Source organism: Canis aureus, chromosome 8 (assembly GCF_053574225.1).
Source record: "Canis aureus isolate CA01 chromosome 8, VMU_Caureus_v.1.0, whole genome shotgun sequence".
Taxonomy (NCBI): domain Eukaryota; kingdom Metazoa; phylum Chordata; class Mammalia; order Carnivora; family Canidae; genus Canis; species Canis aureus.
In genome coordinates this window covers 77,637,260-77,652,972 of record NC_135618.1, presented here as the reverse complement: position 1 = coordinate 77,652,972, position 15,713 = coordinate 77,637,260, and the positions used below count along the sequence as shown (strand labels likewise).

Sequence of the window (15,713 nt, the reverse complement as noted above, 5' to 3'; positions counted from 1 at the left end):
TTTGTGGAGAATTCAGTGATTCATGACTTACATACAACACCTGTTGCTCCTCACAAGTGCCCTCTTTACTACCCATCAACCATCCAGCCCATCCCCCACCCATGTCCCTCATCAACACCCAATTTGTTCTCTGCCTTTAAGAGTCACTTATGAGGGCAGCCCTGGTGGCTCAGTGGTTTAGCGTTGTCTTTGGCCCGGGGTGTGATCCTGGAGACCCAGGATCGAGTCCCATGTCGGGCTCCCTGCATGGAGCCTGCTTCTCCCTCTACCTGTGTCTCTGCCTCTCTCGCTCTCTCTGTCATGAATAAATAAATTCTTAAAAAAAAAAAAAAAGAGTCACTTATGAGGGGTGCGTGGGTGGTTCAGCAGTTGAGCATGTGGCTCAGGTCATGATCCCAGGGTCCTGGACTCGAGTACTACATCAGGCTATTCACAGGGAGTCTGCTCCTCCCTCTGCTGATGTCTCTGCGTGTCTCTCATGAATAAATAAATAAAATCTTAAAAAAAAAAATGAGTCATTTATGGCTTGCTTGCTTCGCTCTTTCATTTCTTTTCCCCCTTCCCATACGTTCATCTGTTTTTTTTCTAAACTCCACATGAGTGAGATCATATGTTAAACCCACTAAATTTAGCATCCATCAATGTATCTTGTCTCCAAAAATTAGTAATATGGTGTTTGTTTAATGGTCATTTCTCTATTTCTCTCTTTCCCACTAATTTAATAATTGGAATTTTTCTGTAAGGAAAAACTGCTCCTTATCTATTACTTATTTACTAATTTAGGGGGGAGGAGCAAGATGGCGGGAGAGCAGGGTCCCCAAATCACCTGTCCCCACCAAATTACCTAGAAAACCTTCAAATTATCCTGAAAATCTATCATTTCGGCCTGAGATTTAAAGAGAGACCAGCTGGAATGCTACAGTGAGAAGAGTTCGCGCGTCTATCAAGGTAGGAAGATGGGAAAAAAGAAGTAAAGACACAAAGGCCTCCAAGGGGGAGGGGCCCGCGAGGAGCCGGGCTGAGGCCGGGGCGAGTGTCCCCAGGACAGGAGAGCCCCGACCCGGAGGAGCAGGAGCTGCACCGACCTTCCCGGGGGAAAGGGGCTCGTGGGGAGTCGGAGCAGGACCCAGGAGGACGAGGATGCCCTCGGGCTCCCGGGGACACTAACAGACACCTGTGCCCCAGGAGAGTGCGCCGAGCTCCCTAAGGGCTGCAGCGCGCACAGCGGGACCCGGAGCAGCTCGGGGGGCTCGGGCAGAGGAAGAGGCTCCGTGCGGAGGGGGCTGCGCGGTTCCAGGAGGGGCTCGGGCGGCAGCTCCGCGGAGGGGGTTGCGCGGCCCGGGAGCGCGAATCCAACAGCGCAGGCTCCGGAGCACAGGGCGCCGGGACACAGCCCAGGATCCGGCCTCCCCCGGGACAGGCAGAGGCCGGGAGGGCCCAGGACAGCGAGGACGCTCCTGCCCCAGCTGAGCAGATCAGCGGCCCCGCCCGGAGCCTCCAGGCCCTGCAGACGGAGTTCCTGCCGGAGCTGACTCCAGGGCTCCAGAGCTGGCCCCGCCACTGGGGCTGTTCCTCCTGCAGCCTCACGGGGTAAACAACCCCCACTGAGCCCTGCACCAGGTAGGGGCACAGCAGCTCCCCCAACTGCTAACACCTGAAAATCAGCACAACAGGCCCCTCCCCCAGAACACTAGCTAGACTGACAACTTCCAGGAGAAGCCAAGGGACTTAAAGTACACAGAATCAGAAGATACTCCCCGGTGGTTCTTTTTTTGTTTTGTTTTGCTTTTTGATTTGTTTCCTTCCCCCACCCCCTTTTTTTCCTCCTTTCTTTTTCTTTCTCTTTTTCTTCCTTTTTTTTTTTCGTTTTTTTTTTCTTCCCTTTTTTTTCTCTTTCTCTTTTCTTTCCTTCTTTCTCTCCTCTCTTTTTCTCTTTTTCCCAATACAACTTGCTTTTGGCCACTCTGCACTGAGCAAAATGACTAGAAGGAAAACCTCACCTCAAAAAAAGAATCAGAAACAGTCCTCTCTCCCACAGAGTTACAAAATCTGGATTACAATTCAATGTCAGAAAGCCAATTCAGAAGCACTATTATACAGCTACTGGTGGCTCTAGAAAAAAGCATAAAGGACTCAAGAGACTTCATGACTGCAGAATTTAGAGCTAATCAGGCAGAAATTAAAAATCAATTGAATGAGATGCAATCCAAACTAGAAGTCCTAACGACGAGGGTTAACGAGGTGGAAGAACGAGTGAGTGACCTAGAAGACAAGTTGATAGCAAAGAGGGAAACTGAGGAAAAAAGAGACAAACAATTAAAAGACCATGAAGATAGATTAAGGGAAATAAACGACAGCCTTAGAAAGAAAAACCTACGTTTAATTGGGGTTCCCAAGGGCGCCGAAAGGGGCAGAGGGCCAGAATATGTATTTGAACAAATTCTAGCTGAAAACTTTCCTAATCTGGGAAGGGAAACAGGCATCCAGATCCAGGAAATAGAGAGATCCCCCCTAAAATCAATAAAAACCGTTCAACACCTCGACATTTAATAGTGAAGCTTGCAAATTCCAAAGATAAAGAGAAGATCCTTAAAGCAGCAAGAGACAAGAAATCCCTGACTTTTATGGGGAGGAGGATTAGGGTAACAGCAGACCTCTCCACAGAGACCTGGCAGGCCAGAAAGGGCTGGCAGGATATATTCAGGGTCCTCAATGAGAAGAACATGCAACCAAGAATACTTTATCCAGCAAGGCTCTCATTCAAAATGGAAGGAGAGATAAAGAGCTTCCAAGACAGGCAGGAACTGAAAGAATATGTGACCTCCAAACCAGCTCTGAAAGAAATTTTAAGGGGGACTCTTAAAATTCCCCTTTAAGAAGAAGTTCAGTGGAACAGTCCACAAAAACAAGGACTGAATAGATATCATGATGACACTAAACTCGTATCTCTCAATAGTAACTCTGAACGTGAACGGGCTTAATGACCCCATCAAAAGGCGCAGGGTTTCAGACTGGATAAAAAAGCAGGACCCATCTATTTGCTGTCTACAAGAGACTCATTTTAGACAGAAGGACACCTACAGCCTGAAAATAAAAGGTTGGAGAACCATTTACCATTCGAATGGTCCTCAAAAGAAAGCAGGGGTAGCCATCCTTATATCAGATAAACTAAAATTTACCCCGAAGACTGTAGTGAGAGATGAAGAGGGACACTATCTCATACTTAAAGGATCTATTCAACAAGAGGACTTAACAATCCTCAATATATATGCCCCGAATGTGGGAGCTGCCAAATATATAAATCAATTATTAACCAAAGTGAAGAAATACTTAGATAATAATACACTTATACTTGGTGACTTCAATCTAGCTCTTTCTATACTCATTAGGTCTTCTAAGTACTAATTTATTTATAGCTCTATGAACTCATGGGTATGTATCTTGTTTCATAAAGTGTAACGTTATCATTATTTATTTTATTGTACAAATTGTTTCAGTTTTGGTCAGTAGAAGCCTCTTATGTTATTTTGACCAGCCTCTACCCTATTTTGATCAATTCCTGGCACCATAAGATATTTCAGGCTCTTATATTATCCCTGCTCAGGCCTTGGAAATCAACTACCTGTCCAAAGAGTCTGAGCTCTTTTTATTGGAGAAATGCTGAGAAACAAAGATCTGGGTGCTAGGTGTGCTCACTGCTACTGGGGTAACATTGCTTCCAGACCTCTAGCAGAGACAGGGGAGGTATGTATGTGTGCATCTTAATCATACACATACATACTTCTATTGTGTTCATCTATGTATTAAATGCCATGAGTTCATATTGACACTTCTGATTCCAATCTAATGCCTCAGGGCTCATTTTAGTCTTCCTCCTTTCCTCATTGGTAACTTCTTTCTTCAACAGTAAAAAATTGTTGACTCTTAGTATCCTCCCTATATTTATTTGTTCAATTTTAGTATATACATAGTTTCAGAATTAACTCATATCCCTGTGAGAAACACATTTATTGACTTGATTACGGCATCAAATGTAGAGCTCTCTTTGTCTTTAGTTATACAATATCTACCAAGATAGTGTTTCCTAAAGTTATTTGAGTTTGGTGTTTTCTTTGCCACTTACTTCAGTGTGGTTATGTCATTCACTTGTAATACAGTTAGGTCCATCCATTTGTTAGTATTTATATTTATTCTCTTGTATTTACTCTCAGGTGGCTTCCTTCAGGTTTATCCACTGCCATGGCTTCACTGATCATTTCTTTGAGGTACATAACCACATACATAACCCAACCACCTTACTGGACACCCTCAGGCAGATGTCTCTCGGATTTCTCCAACCTAACATGTCCAAAACTCATTCTCTCTTTAGCCTCTTATCATATATTTGCAATAAAGTATATATAAACACCAACTCTGTCGCCAGACTGATTGGATTTCATTCCCAGTTTTACAACTTACTAGCTGTATGAGTTTGGTTGCATAAGTTACTTTACCTTTCTATGCCTCTTTCCTCATCTGTCAAACTACTAACTACTTATCTCAAGGTTTGTTGTGAGGATTAAGTGGTGGATATTCTGAAAACATTTAAAGCATAATAATAGCACATGGTAGCCATATCTACATGCTACATATTATTCTTACTATCCTGTTAAATTCCCTTATCTCAATTAATAGCACCATCAAGCCTGAAACCTGAATGCCATTTCTGATCTCTTTCTTCCCTTAGTCCCTCTCTTCAATTAAAGTCAAGTCCTGGGATCCCTGGGTGGCGCAGCGGTTTAGCGCCTGCCTTTGGCCCAGGGCGCGATCCTGGAGACCCGGGATCGAATCCCATGTCAGGCTCCCAGTGCATGGGGCCTGCTTCTCCCTCTGCCTGTGTCTCTGCCTCTCTCTCTCTCTCTCTCTCTGTGACTATCATAAATAAATAAAAATTAAAAAAAACTTTAAAAATTAAAAAAGAATAAAAAATAAAGTCAAGTCCTGGTAAATCTACCCCCTTGAATATAGAGTTCCATTTTCATTTCCACTACCTTGATTCAGGCCACTACCATCTCTCACTTTGACTACTACTGCCACACTCATCGAACTAGTCCTTAACTTTAGTCCAATGTTTTCTTCACACTGCAGCCAGAGGGATCCCTCTCCACATCCCTTCTTGGAAATACCTTCACTTTATTCTCTGACAAATAATAAAACAAAAACTTTTGTAGATATGGAAAAGCAAAAAGAAAATCATACCATTACCCAGAGATAAGCAGTTACTTTTTTGGGATACATACTTGCAGACTTTTTCTATGCAAATATACACATGTTATAATATTGTATATGTCATTGTTATATGCATAATTTTCTTTTTTGAAACCTGGATTTTAATTGACAATATTGTGTATATCTACACAGAAAACAAAACTCTAAATATCATTTAAAAAATCAGTCATACAGTCTCTTTAACAAATAGTGTTGGGAAAACTGAACAGCTATGTGCAAGAGAATGAAACTGGACCACTTTCTTATACCATACACAAATATCAATTAAAAATGGATTATAGATAAATGTGAGACTTGAAACCATAAAAACCCAAGAAAAGAGCATAGGCAGTAATGTCTCTGACACTGACTATAGCAACATTTTTCTAGATATGTCTCCTGAAGTGAGGGAAATAAAAGTAAAAATAAATTATTGGGATTTCATCAAAATAAAACACTTCTGCACATTAAAGGAAACAATCAACAAAACTAAAAGGTAACCTACTGAATGGGAAAAGACATTTGCAAATGATATATCTGATGAAGAGTTAATACCCAAAATATATAAAGAACTTATAGAACTTAACAGCCCAAACCCAAGTAATCCAATTAAAAATAAGCAGAAGAACAGACCTGGGGTGCCTGAGTGGCTCAATTGGTTAAGTGCCTGACTCTCATTCTCTATTCAGGTCTTGATCTCAGGGTCATGAGTTCAACCCCTTACTAAGCTCCATGTCAGGAATATTTTAAACAAAGAAACAAACATATAAGTAAACAAATAAGAAGTGAACATACATTTCTCCAAAGAAGACATCCGGATGGCCAAGAGGCACATGAAAAGATGCTCAATATCACCCATCATCAAGGAAATGCAAATCAAAACTACAATGAGGTATCACCTCACACCTGGTAGAATGGCTAAAATAAACAACACAAGAAACAACAGATGTCAGTGAGGATGTGGAGAGAAAGGAACCCTCTTGTACTGTTGGTGGGAATGCAACTGGTGCAACCACTCTGGTAAACAGTGTGGAGGTTTCTCAAAAAGTTAAAAATAGAACTGACCTATAATCCAGCAATGACACTAGTGAGTATTTACCCCAAAATTAAAACACAGTAATTCAAAGGGATAAATGCAATTCTGTATTTGTGCAGCACTGTTTACAATAGCCTAATTATAAAGCAGCATGTGGAGAGGGAGGGGCAAGACGGCGGAAGAGCAGGGTCCCCAAATCACCTGTCCCCACCAAATACCTAGAAAACCTTCAAATTATCCTGAAAACCCATGAATTCGGCCTGAGATTTAAAGAGAGAACACCTGGAATGCTACACTGAGAAGAGTTCGTGCGTCTATCAAGGTAGGAAGACGGGGGAAAAAGAAATAAAGACACAAAAGGCCTCCAAGGGGGAGGGGCCCCACGAGGAGCCGGGCTGAGGCGGGGGCGAGTGTCCCCAGGACAGGAGAGCCCCGTCCCGGAGAAGCAGGAGCTGCACCAACCTTCCCGGGCGGAAAGGGGCTCGCAGGGAGTTGGAGCAGGACCCCAGGAGGGCGAGGATGCCCTCAGGCTCCCTGGGACAGTAACAGAGCAACTGCGCGCCCAGGAGAGTGCGCCATACCCCGCAGCCGAGCTCCCTAAATGACTGCAGCTCGCACGGCAGGACCGGAGCAGCTCGGAGGGGCTCGGGCAGAGGAAGAGGCTCCGTGCGGAGGGGGCTGCGGGGCGGGAGCGGGAATCCAACAGCGCAGACCGGGAGCACAGGGCGCCGGGACAGCCCAGAATCCAGCCTCCCAAGGGACAGGCAGAGGCCGGGAGGGCCAAGGACAGCAAGGACGCTCCTACCCCGACCTGAGCAGATCAGCGGCCCCACCCCGGAGCCTCCAGGCCCTGCAGACACAGAGCTCTGGAGCTACTGCGGGAGCTGACTCCAGGGCTGCAGAGCTGGCCCGCCACTGGGGTTGTTCCTCCTGGGGCCTCACGGGGTGAACAACCCCCACTGAGCCCTGCACCAGGCAGGGGGCAGAGCAGCTCCCCCAAGTGCTAACACCTGAAAATCAGCACAACAGGCCCCTCTCCCAGAAGACCAGCTAGATGGACAAGTTCCAGGGAAGTCAAGGGACTTAAAGTATACAGAATCAGAAGATACTCCCCCGTGGGTTTTTTGTTTTTTTGTTTTTTTGTTTTGTTTTGTTTTGCTTTTTGAATGTTTGCTTCCCCCACACTTTTTTCCCTTTCTTTTTCTTTCTCTTTTTCTTCCTTTTTTTTTTCTTTTTTTCTTCCTTTTTTTTCTCTTTCTCTTTTCTTTCCTTCTTTCTCTCCTCTCTTTTTCTCCTTTCCCAATACAACTTGCTTTTTGGCCACTCTGCACTGAGCAAAATGACTAGAAGGAAAACCTCACCTCAAAAAAAAGAATCAGAAACAGTCCTCTCTCCCACAGAGTCACAAAATCTGGATTACAATTCAATGTCAGAAAGCCAATTCAGAAGCACTATTATACAGCTACTGGTGGCTCTAGAAAAAAAGCATAAAGGACTCAAGAGACTTCATGACTGCAGAATTTAGAGCTAATCAGGCAGAAATTAAAAATCAATTGAATGAGATGCAATCCAAACTAGAAGTCCTCTAACAACGAGGGTTAGGGATCCCTGGATGGCGCAGCGGTTTGGCACCTGCCTTTGGCCCAGGGCGCGATCCTGGAGACCCGGGATCGAATCCCACGTCGGGCTCCCGGTGCATGGAGCCTGCTTCTCCCTCTGCCTGTGTCTCTAACTCTCTCTCTCTCTCTCTCTCTCTCTGTGTGTGACTATCATAAATAAATTAAAAAAAAAAAAAAAAAACGAGGGTTAACGAAGTGGAAGAACGAGTGAGTGACCTAGAAGACAAGTTGATGGCAAAGAGGGAAACTGAGGAAAAGAGACAGACAATCAAAAGACCATGAAGATAGATTAAGGAAATAAACGACAGCCTGAGGAAAAAAAACCTACGTTTAATTGGGGTTCCCGAGGGTGCCGAAAGGGCCAGAGGGCCAGAATATGTATTTGAACAAATGATAGCTGAAAACTTTCCTAATCTGGGAAGGGAAACAGGCATTCAGATCCAGGAAATAGAGAGATCCCCCCTAAAATCAATAAAAACCGTTCAACACCTCGACATTTAATAGTGAAGCTTGCAAATTCCAAAGATAAAGAGAAGATCCTTAAAGCAGCAAGAGACAAGAAATCCCTGACTTTTATGGGGAGGAGGATTAGGGTAACAGCAGACCTCTCCACAGAGACCTGGCAGGCCAGAAAGGGCTGGCAGGATATATTCAGGGTCCTCAATGAGAAGAACATGCAACCAAGAATACTTTATCCAGCAAGGCTCTCATTCAAAATGGAAGGAGAGATAAAGAGCTTCCAAGACAGGCAGGAACTAAAAGAATATGTGACCTCCAAACCAGCTCTGAAAGAAATTTTAAGGGGGACTCTTAAAATTCCCCTTTAAGAAGAAGTTCAGCGGAACAATCCACAAAAACAAGGACTGAATAGATATCATGGTGACACTAAACTCATATCTCTCAATAGTAACTCTGAACGTGAACGGGCTTAATGACCCCATCAAAAGGCACAGGGTTTCAGGCTGGATAAAAAAACAGGACCCATCTATTTGCTGTCTACAAGAGACTCATTTTAGACATAAGGACACCTACAGCCTGAAAATAAAAGGTTGGAGAACCATTTACCATTCGAATGGTCCTCAAAAGAAAGCAGGGGTAGCCATCCTTATATCAGATAAACTAAAATTTACCCCGAAGACTGTAGTGAGAGATGAAGAGGGACACTATCTCATACTTAAAGGATCTATCCAACAAGAGGACTTAACAATCCTCAATATATATGCCCCGAATGTGGGAGCTGCCAAATATATAAATCAATTAATAACCAAAGTGAAGAAATACTTAGATAACAATACACTTATACTTGGTGACTTCAATCTAGCTCTTTCTATACTCGATAGGTCTTCTAAGCACATCTCCAAAGAAACGAGAGCTTTAAATGATACACTGGACCAGATGTATTTCACAGATATCTACAGAACTTTACATCCAAACTCAACTGAATACACATTCTTCTCAAGTGCACATGGAACTTTCTCCAGAATAGACCACATACTGGGTCACAAATCGGGTCTGAATCGATACCAAAAGATTGGGATCGTCCCCTGCATATTCTCAGACCATAATGCCTTGAAATTAGAACTAAATCACAACAAGAAGTTTGGAAGGACCTCAAATGTTGGAGAGGATGCGGAGAAAAGGGAACCTTCTTACACTGTTGGTGGGAATGTGAACTGGTGCAGCCACTCTGGAAAACTGTGTGGAGGTTCCTCAAAGAGTTAAAAATAGACCTGCCCTACAACCCAGCAATTGCACTGTTGGGGATTTACCCCAAAGATACAGATGCAATGAAACGCAGGGACACCTGCACCCCGATGTTTATAGCAGCAATGGCCACAATAGCCAAGCTTTGGAAGGAGCCTCGGTGTCCATCGAAAGATGAGTGGATAAAGAAGATGTGGTTCATGTATACAATGGAATATTACTCAGCTATTAGAAATGACAAATACCCAGCATTTGCTTCGACGTGGATGGAACTGGAGGGTATTATGCTGAGTGAAATAAGTCAATGGAGAAGGACATACATCATACGTTCTCATTCATTTGGGGAATATAAATAATAGTGAAAGGGAATATAAGGGAAGGGAGAAGAAATGTGTGGAAAATATCAGAAAGGGAGACAGAACGTAAAGACTGCTAAGTCTGGGAAACGAACTAGGGGTGGTAGAAGTGGAGGAGGGCGAGGGGTGGGAGTGATGGGTGATGGGCACTGGGGGTTATTCTGTATGTTGGTAAATTGAACACCAATAAAAAATAAATTAAAATAAATAAATAAATAAATAAATAAATAAATAAATAAAGCAGCCTGTGTCTATCAATAGATGGATTAAAAAATGTGGCCTCACATCTGTCAGCATGGTTAAAATTAACAACACAAGAAACAACAGGTGTTCGCAAGGATGTAGATAACAGGGAGCCATCTTGCACTGTTGGTGGGAATGCAAACCGGTGCAGCCACTTTGGAGAACAGTTTGGAGGTTCCTTAAAAGTTAAAAATAGAACCACTCTGTGATCCAGCAATTACACTATTACGTATTTACCAAATGATACAAAAATACATATTCGAAGGGGTACATGCACCCCGATGTTTAGAGCAGCATTATCAACAGCCAAACTATGGAGAGCCCAAATGCCATGCCCATCCACTGATGAATGGATAAGGAATACATGGTATATATTTAGAATGGAATAGGATTCAACCATCAAAAAGAATGAAATCTTGTCATTTCCAATGATGTGGATGGAGCTGGAGTGTATTATGCTAAGTGAAATGAGTCAGAGAAAGACAAATACCATATGATTTCACTCATGTGGAATTTAAGAAAAAAAACAGGCGAACTAATGGGAGGATTGAAAAAAAAAGGAGAGAGGGAAGCAAGCCATAAGTAACGCTTAAAGGCAGAAAACAAACAGGGTTGATGGAGAAATGTGGGTGGAGGATGGGCTGGATGGCTGATGGGTATTAAAGAGGGGACTTGAGAGGAGGACCAGGTGTTGTTGTAAGTGATGAATCACTGAATTCTACTCCAGAAACCAATATTGCACTATGTGCTAACAAAATTTAAATTTAAAAAGTTACTTTCCATATAAGAAAAACAAAAACAAATTGTAAAAAAAAAAAAAAAGGAGGGCAGCCCCGGTGGCGCAGCGGTTTAGCACCGTCTACAGCCCACGGTGTGATCCTGGGGACCCTGGATCGAGAGGCTCTCTATATGATGCCTGCTTCTCTCTATATGATGCACGTCAGGCTCTCTATATGATGCCTGCTTCTCTCTCTGCCTGTGTCTCTGCCTCTCTCTCTGTCTCTATGAATAAATAAATAAAATCTTTAAAAAAAAAGATGTGGCATAGATATACACAATGGAATATTAACTCAGCCACCAAAAAGAATGAAAACAGCATGGATGAAGCTAGAGAATATCATGCTAAGCAAAATAAGTCTGTCAGAGAAAGACACATACCATATTATTTTATTCATATGTGGTATTTAACAAAAGAAATAAAAAAAAAAAGAAAAAAAAAAGACGAGAGACAAGCCAAGAAAAAGACTCTTAACTATAAAGAACTGATAGTTACCAGAGGGGAGGTGAGTAGGGGGGATGAACTGGGGGGCGGGGGGAGGGGAATAGATGAAATAGGTGATGAGGATTAAAGAGTATACTTATGATAAGCATGGAGCAATATGTAGAATTGATTAATCACTTATTGTATACCTGAAGTTAATATAACACCATATGTTAAGTATACTCAATTTAAAAATGATAATAAACATCTATAAGAAGATATATAAACAAATAAAAAACAATAAAAAAATTTAAATATTAGTGTCATAGTATAATCAATTGCATGCAATGCCCAAAATTTATTTAACAACTTCATTATTAATAAACATTTCTGGGAGCCTTTCTTTCTTTTGCTGTTATAGACAACACCAAACATACAGTTTTGACATAATCTTGTCTGATTATTTCTTTAGGATAAATTCCTAGAATTGGAACTGCTGGATCAAAACAAAGGTAAAATGCACTGAAGAATTAACTAATTCATCAACAATATATAACAGTGAACATTAGCCAAGAATAGTAAACATTCTTTTTACATATAGTATTTAAATAGTATATTATTGCTACTTTAGTATGTAACTCATAGATAACATGGGAAGCAGAACTTCTCTATTTTTAGCTTTCCTATTTCATGTTTTGAACTCTTACCCTTGTGTCATTTGTCCACCTTTCTATCACTTTGCCTTTTACTTATTGATTTGTAAGAAATCTTTATTACAGAGTAAATAGTGTGCAGGAAGGGATTAACTGAGTGGGTCTGGGTGGTCCAAACTCTGCACATTTTAAGAAAAAGCTCGGCCCTGGCCTAGTTCCTGAGAGAGAACCTATAATACCTTGCAATATCCTGCCTGTTATGAGTGTCTGTTTACCTCAGGCTTCCGGAGGTCAGATATGCTATGCTAAAATAGGATTTATGGTAGGATTCCTGGGCCATGTGGTATCAGCTTGACTTCTGGAGGGACTGGAGACTGAAGGTCAGTAACAAAGGTGGTCAGCTATGCCTACATGACCTACTTCTAATCAACACTCTGGATGCCAAAGTTTGGATGAGAATCCTGATTGGTAACGCTGCATATGTGTTATTACATATCACTTCTGGGAGAATTAAACAGTATCTGCATTACTCTCATTGAGAGAAGACAACTGGAAGCTTGTACCTGGTCTCTTGCTTTTTTTGTTGCTGGTTTTAATCTGTATCTTTTCACTGTACTACTCATGCTACTGTAAGTATAACAATTTCACTGAGTTCTAGGAGTCCGTTTAGCAAATCACTGAACCTACAAGATGATTTTGGGGTCCCCAAACACAAACACAGTAAACAGCAACTCTCTTGTGATGACATAAACAAATGTAGTCTCCATGTTATCATTTGTCTTTTATTCTTTACTGCTTTCCTTAATTTTAAATTTTTCTGCATCTTTTCTTCCTTACACAAGTTATAGATATACACAAGTTTTTTTTATACATTTTACATGAAAACATAAGTACACAAAACATGGGAGTCTATGAGTAACACTGAGTGATGTTCAATCACTCTTCTACTTCCCTCCCTGGAAGTACTTCACTGTCATTCGGTGTACATCCTTTTTTGGGCATTTATGAACATATATAATATTACCACATCCCTACTTAACGCACACCATACTATGTGCCATGGTTCTATGGCATCCTTTACTCAGTATTAGAAATCTTTGTTTGTTAACTTCAAAATAAACTACCTTACTCTATTTTACAACTGGTAACCTTTTCCCCAGCACTTTTTTTCTGCAGCACTTTCCTCAACACCTTTTATCATCAGTATTTTTATATATTTCCAGTGTACTGAGTGAAAATATCTTTGTCTTCATTTGCATCGAATGGTTATTTATGAGGTTAAGCATTAAAATTTTTTGTTTACTTATATTTCTACTATAAATTGCCTATGCATATCCTTTGCCCATTTCCCTTCCCTTTTTTTTTTTTTTTTTTTTTTGCTATTATCAGAGGCTCTTTACATATAATGGACATTAACCCTCTGTCTCTTACACATGCTGCAAATATTTTCATGTGTTGACTTTTAGGTCTTTGCTCTCTCTGAATACAGAAATTTAAAATTTTGGCATAAAAAAATAAAAAAATAAAATAAATAAAAAAATAAAATTTTGACATAATCAAATTAATGAATTTTTCCCAGACGGTTGTGTATCATGTTTAAGTAGTTTGGTATGGCTACAGCATGATGTACAAGGGAGGAAGACAAAACAGTCTGCAATAGTAAAATCATAAAGGGCTTTGAGGGCACTTCTAAGAAAGCAGACATTATCCTGATGGCAATAGGGAAACATGTAAAAGATTTCAACATGCTGACTTTCAACAAACATTCCCTCATTTAATAACTATCTGCTACCACGATCAAATCTGTCTCTTAGAGAATTATCATTTTTGTATCTTTACATTTTCCACTATTTCGTATCCATCAAAAGAAACTGACCATTATATCCAAGAACATATTTAAGGAGGATTTGCTCTGCCACATATTAAAATATATTTTACACTAAAAACGGTATGAGTGCATAAACTGTCAGAGCTGTGAGAAATCGTCTGGAAACAGACTCAAGGTCACAAAGTAGACACGCCTGCAGAATATAATAAAAGTGTCACTTCAATTCGGTGGGAAAATGATTCAATATCTAACGGCAGGACAAGTGGGGAAAAGGTAGATTCCTAACACAAAATGAACACCTAACAACATATAGGTAGAAATGTAAACAAAGATACTTTAAAAATCCTTTAAAACCATTAGAGAAAAAGTAAAGGTGAATGTTTTAATAATGTTGAGATGGCGATAAACTTTCCAACAAATGGTCCCACCTTCACCTACAGAAACCCCCACTGCGGAAGAGCCCAGAGGCAACTCGGGGCAGAGTCTCTGGATGGGGAGGCCCTCCGCGCGGAGAGGGGGCGCTGCCGGGGCGGAGCGCAGGGGGCCACCCGCACCTCCGCCGTCCCCACTCCCCACCCCCACCCCCTGGGCCCGCGCCTCACTCACCGGCCTCCACCGACAAAGGGCGCGGGGCGACTCCGCCCCCTGCCGCCGCCGCCGTCCTAACTCCGGGGGACAGGGTGACGAGGACCCTCCCGCCCCGGCCAGAGCCGCCCAAGCGAGGCCCCCGCTGCCGGACCGTCCCCCCCGACGCCGGCGGGCTCCGACGCGCTTCCCCGCGGCGGCGGCGGCGGCCGCGCCCGCGCCGTGCCGGCTGGGGCTCCGGTGCGCATGCGCTGGGGCGCTCCGGCGGCCGGCCTCCAGCGTGCGCGGTGGGAGCAGAGCGCAGCGGCGGGGGCGCGGCGTGGCCCCCTGCCCGGGCCTCGCGGAGCGTCCCTGACGGGAGGCGGTGGCACGTAGAGGAGGCTTGGGGGCTCGGGGCGGCGACGCGGCCCAGGACCCTCCCGTGGCCGGTTCCCGGCAGAGGAGCTGCTGGCCGAGGCGCCCCCGCGGCCCTGAGTACCAGTCCCCGCCCCATTTGTAGTTAGATGCTCAAACTGTGATGAATGAATAGCTTGCTTTGTTGTGCTGCAGGTCTACTGAGGGGAATAAAATTCTTTTATTTTTTTATTTTTTTTTATAAAATTCTTTAAGTAGGGGAATATTTTGTTGAGCTGGAATTCAAAATGTTCTCCATCACCAAATTCCATCACAATGGTTGATCCGTTAAGTTTACTCTAAAATATCTTATTTCATCTTCGGAAACTTTTCAAATAGAAACTGTCACATACTGACATCCACAAGCCTATCATTTAAATGGAGCACATTCATTGCTGGGAAGGCATTTATACAATCCCCTAATTTCTTCTATTTGTTTTTGATCATGTCAAATGGAAGATAAATCACTTCTAGATGAAGGTTAGACGCCAGCTCTTCAACTGCATAGTTAAAGGGATTGGGAAATACAGAAGCGATATTTGTATTTACATTGAGATTTTTAAAATTAAATTAGTTTAATCCAGTGTAGTTAATAGCGTTATATTAGTTTCAGGTGTGCAATATAGTAATTCGGGTGTACAATATATTACTCGGCGCCTATCATGATAAGTGAATTCTTATCCTCTTCATCTCTTTTCATCTCCCCTCTGGTAATCACGTTTGTTATCTACACTTAAGAGTCAGTTTCTTGGCTTCTCTCTTTTTTCTCCCCTTTGCTTGTTTTGTTTCTTAAATTCCACATATGAGTGAAATCACATGGTATTTGTCTTTCTCTGACTGACTTATTT

At 42.4% G+C, this 15,713-nt stretch overlaps 1 protein-coding gene across 2 annotated transcripts in view; it reads right to left on the bottom strand.

Moving 5' to 3' along the window:
• Positions 1-14,631, bottom strand: part of ZNF713 (zinc finger protein 713) — a 49,248-nt gene extending 34,617 nt beyond the window's left edge. Inside the window, exon 1 of one of the 2 annotated variants that reach the window (XM_077908400.1) lies at positions 14,494-14,631. The gene's annotated coding sequence lies outside the window, so the exon portion shown is untranslated. The remainder of the gene's footprint in view (positions 1-14,493) is intronic. The other variant, XM_077908398.1, reaches the window with a different exon arrangement.
• Between the last annotated feature and the right edge of the window lie 1,082 nt (positions 14,632-15,713).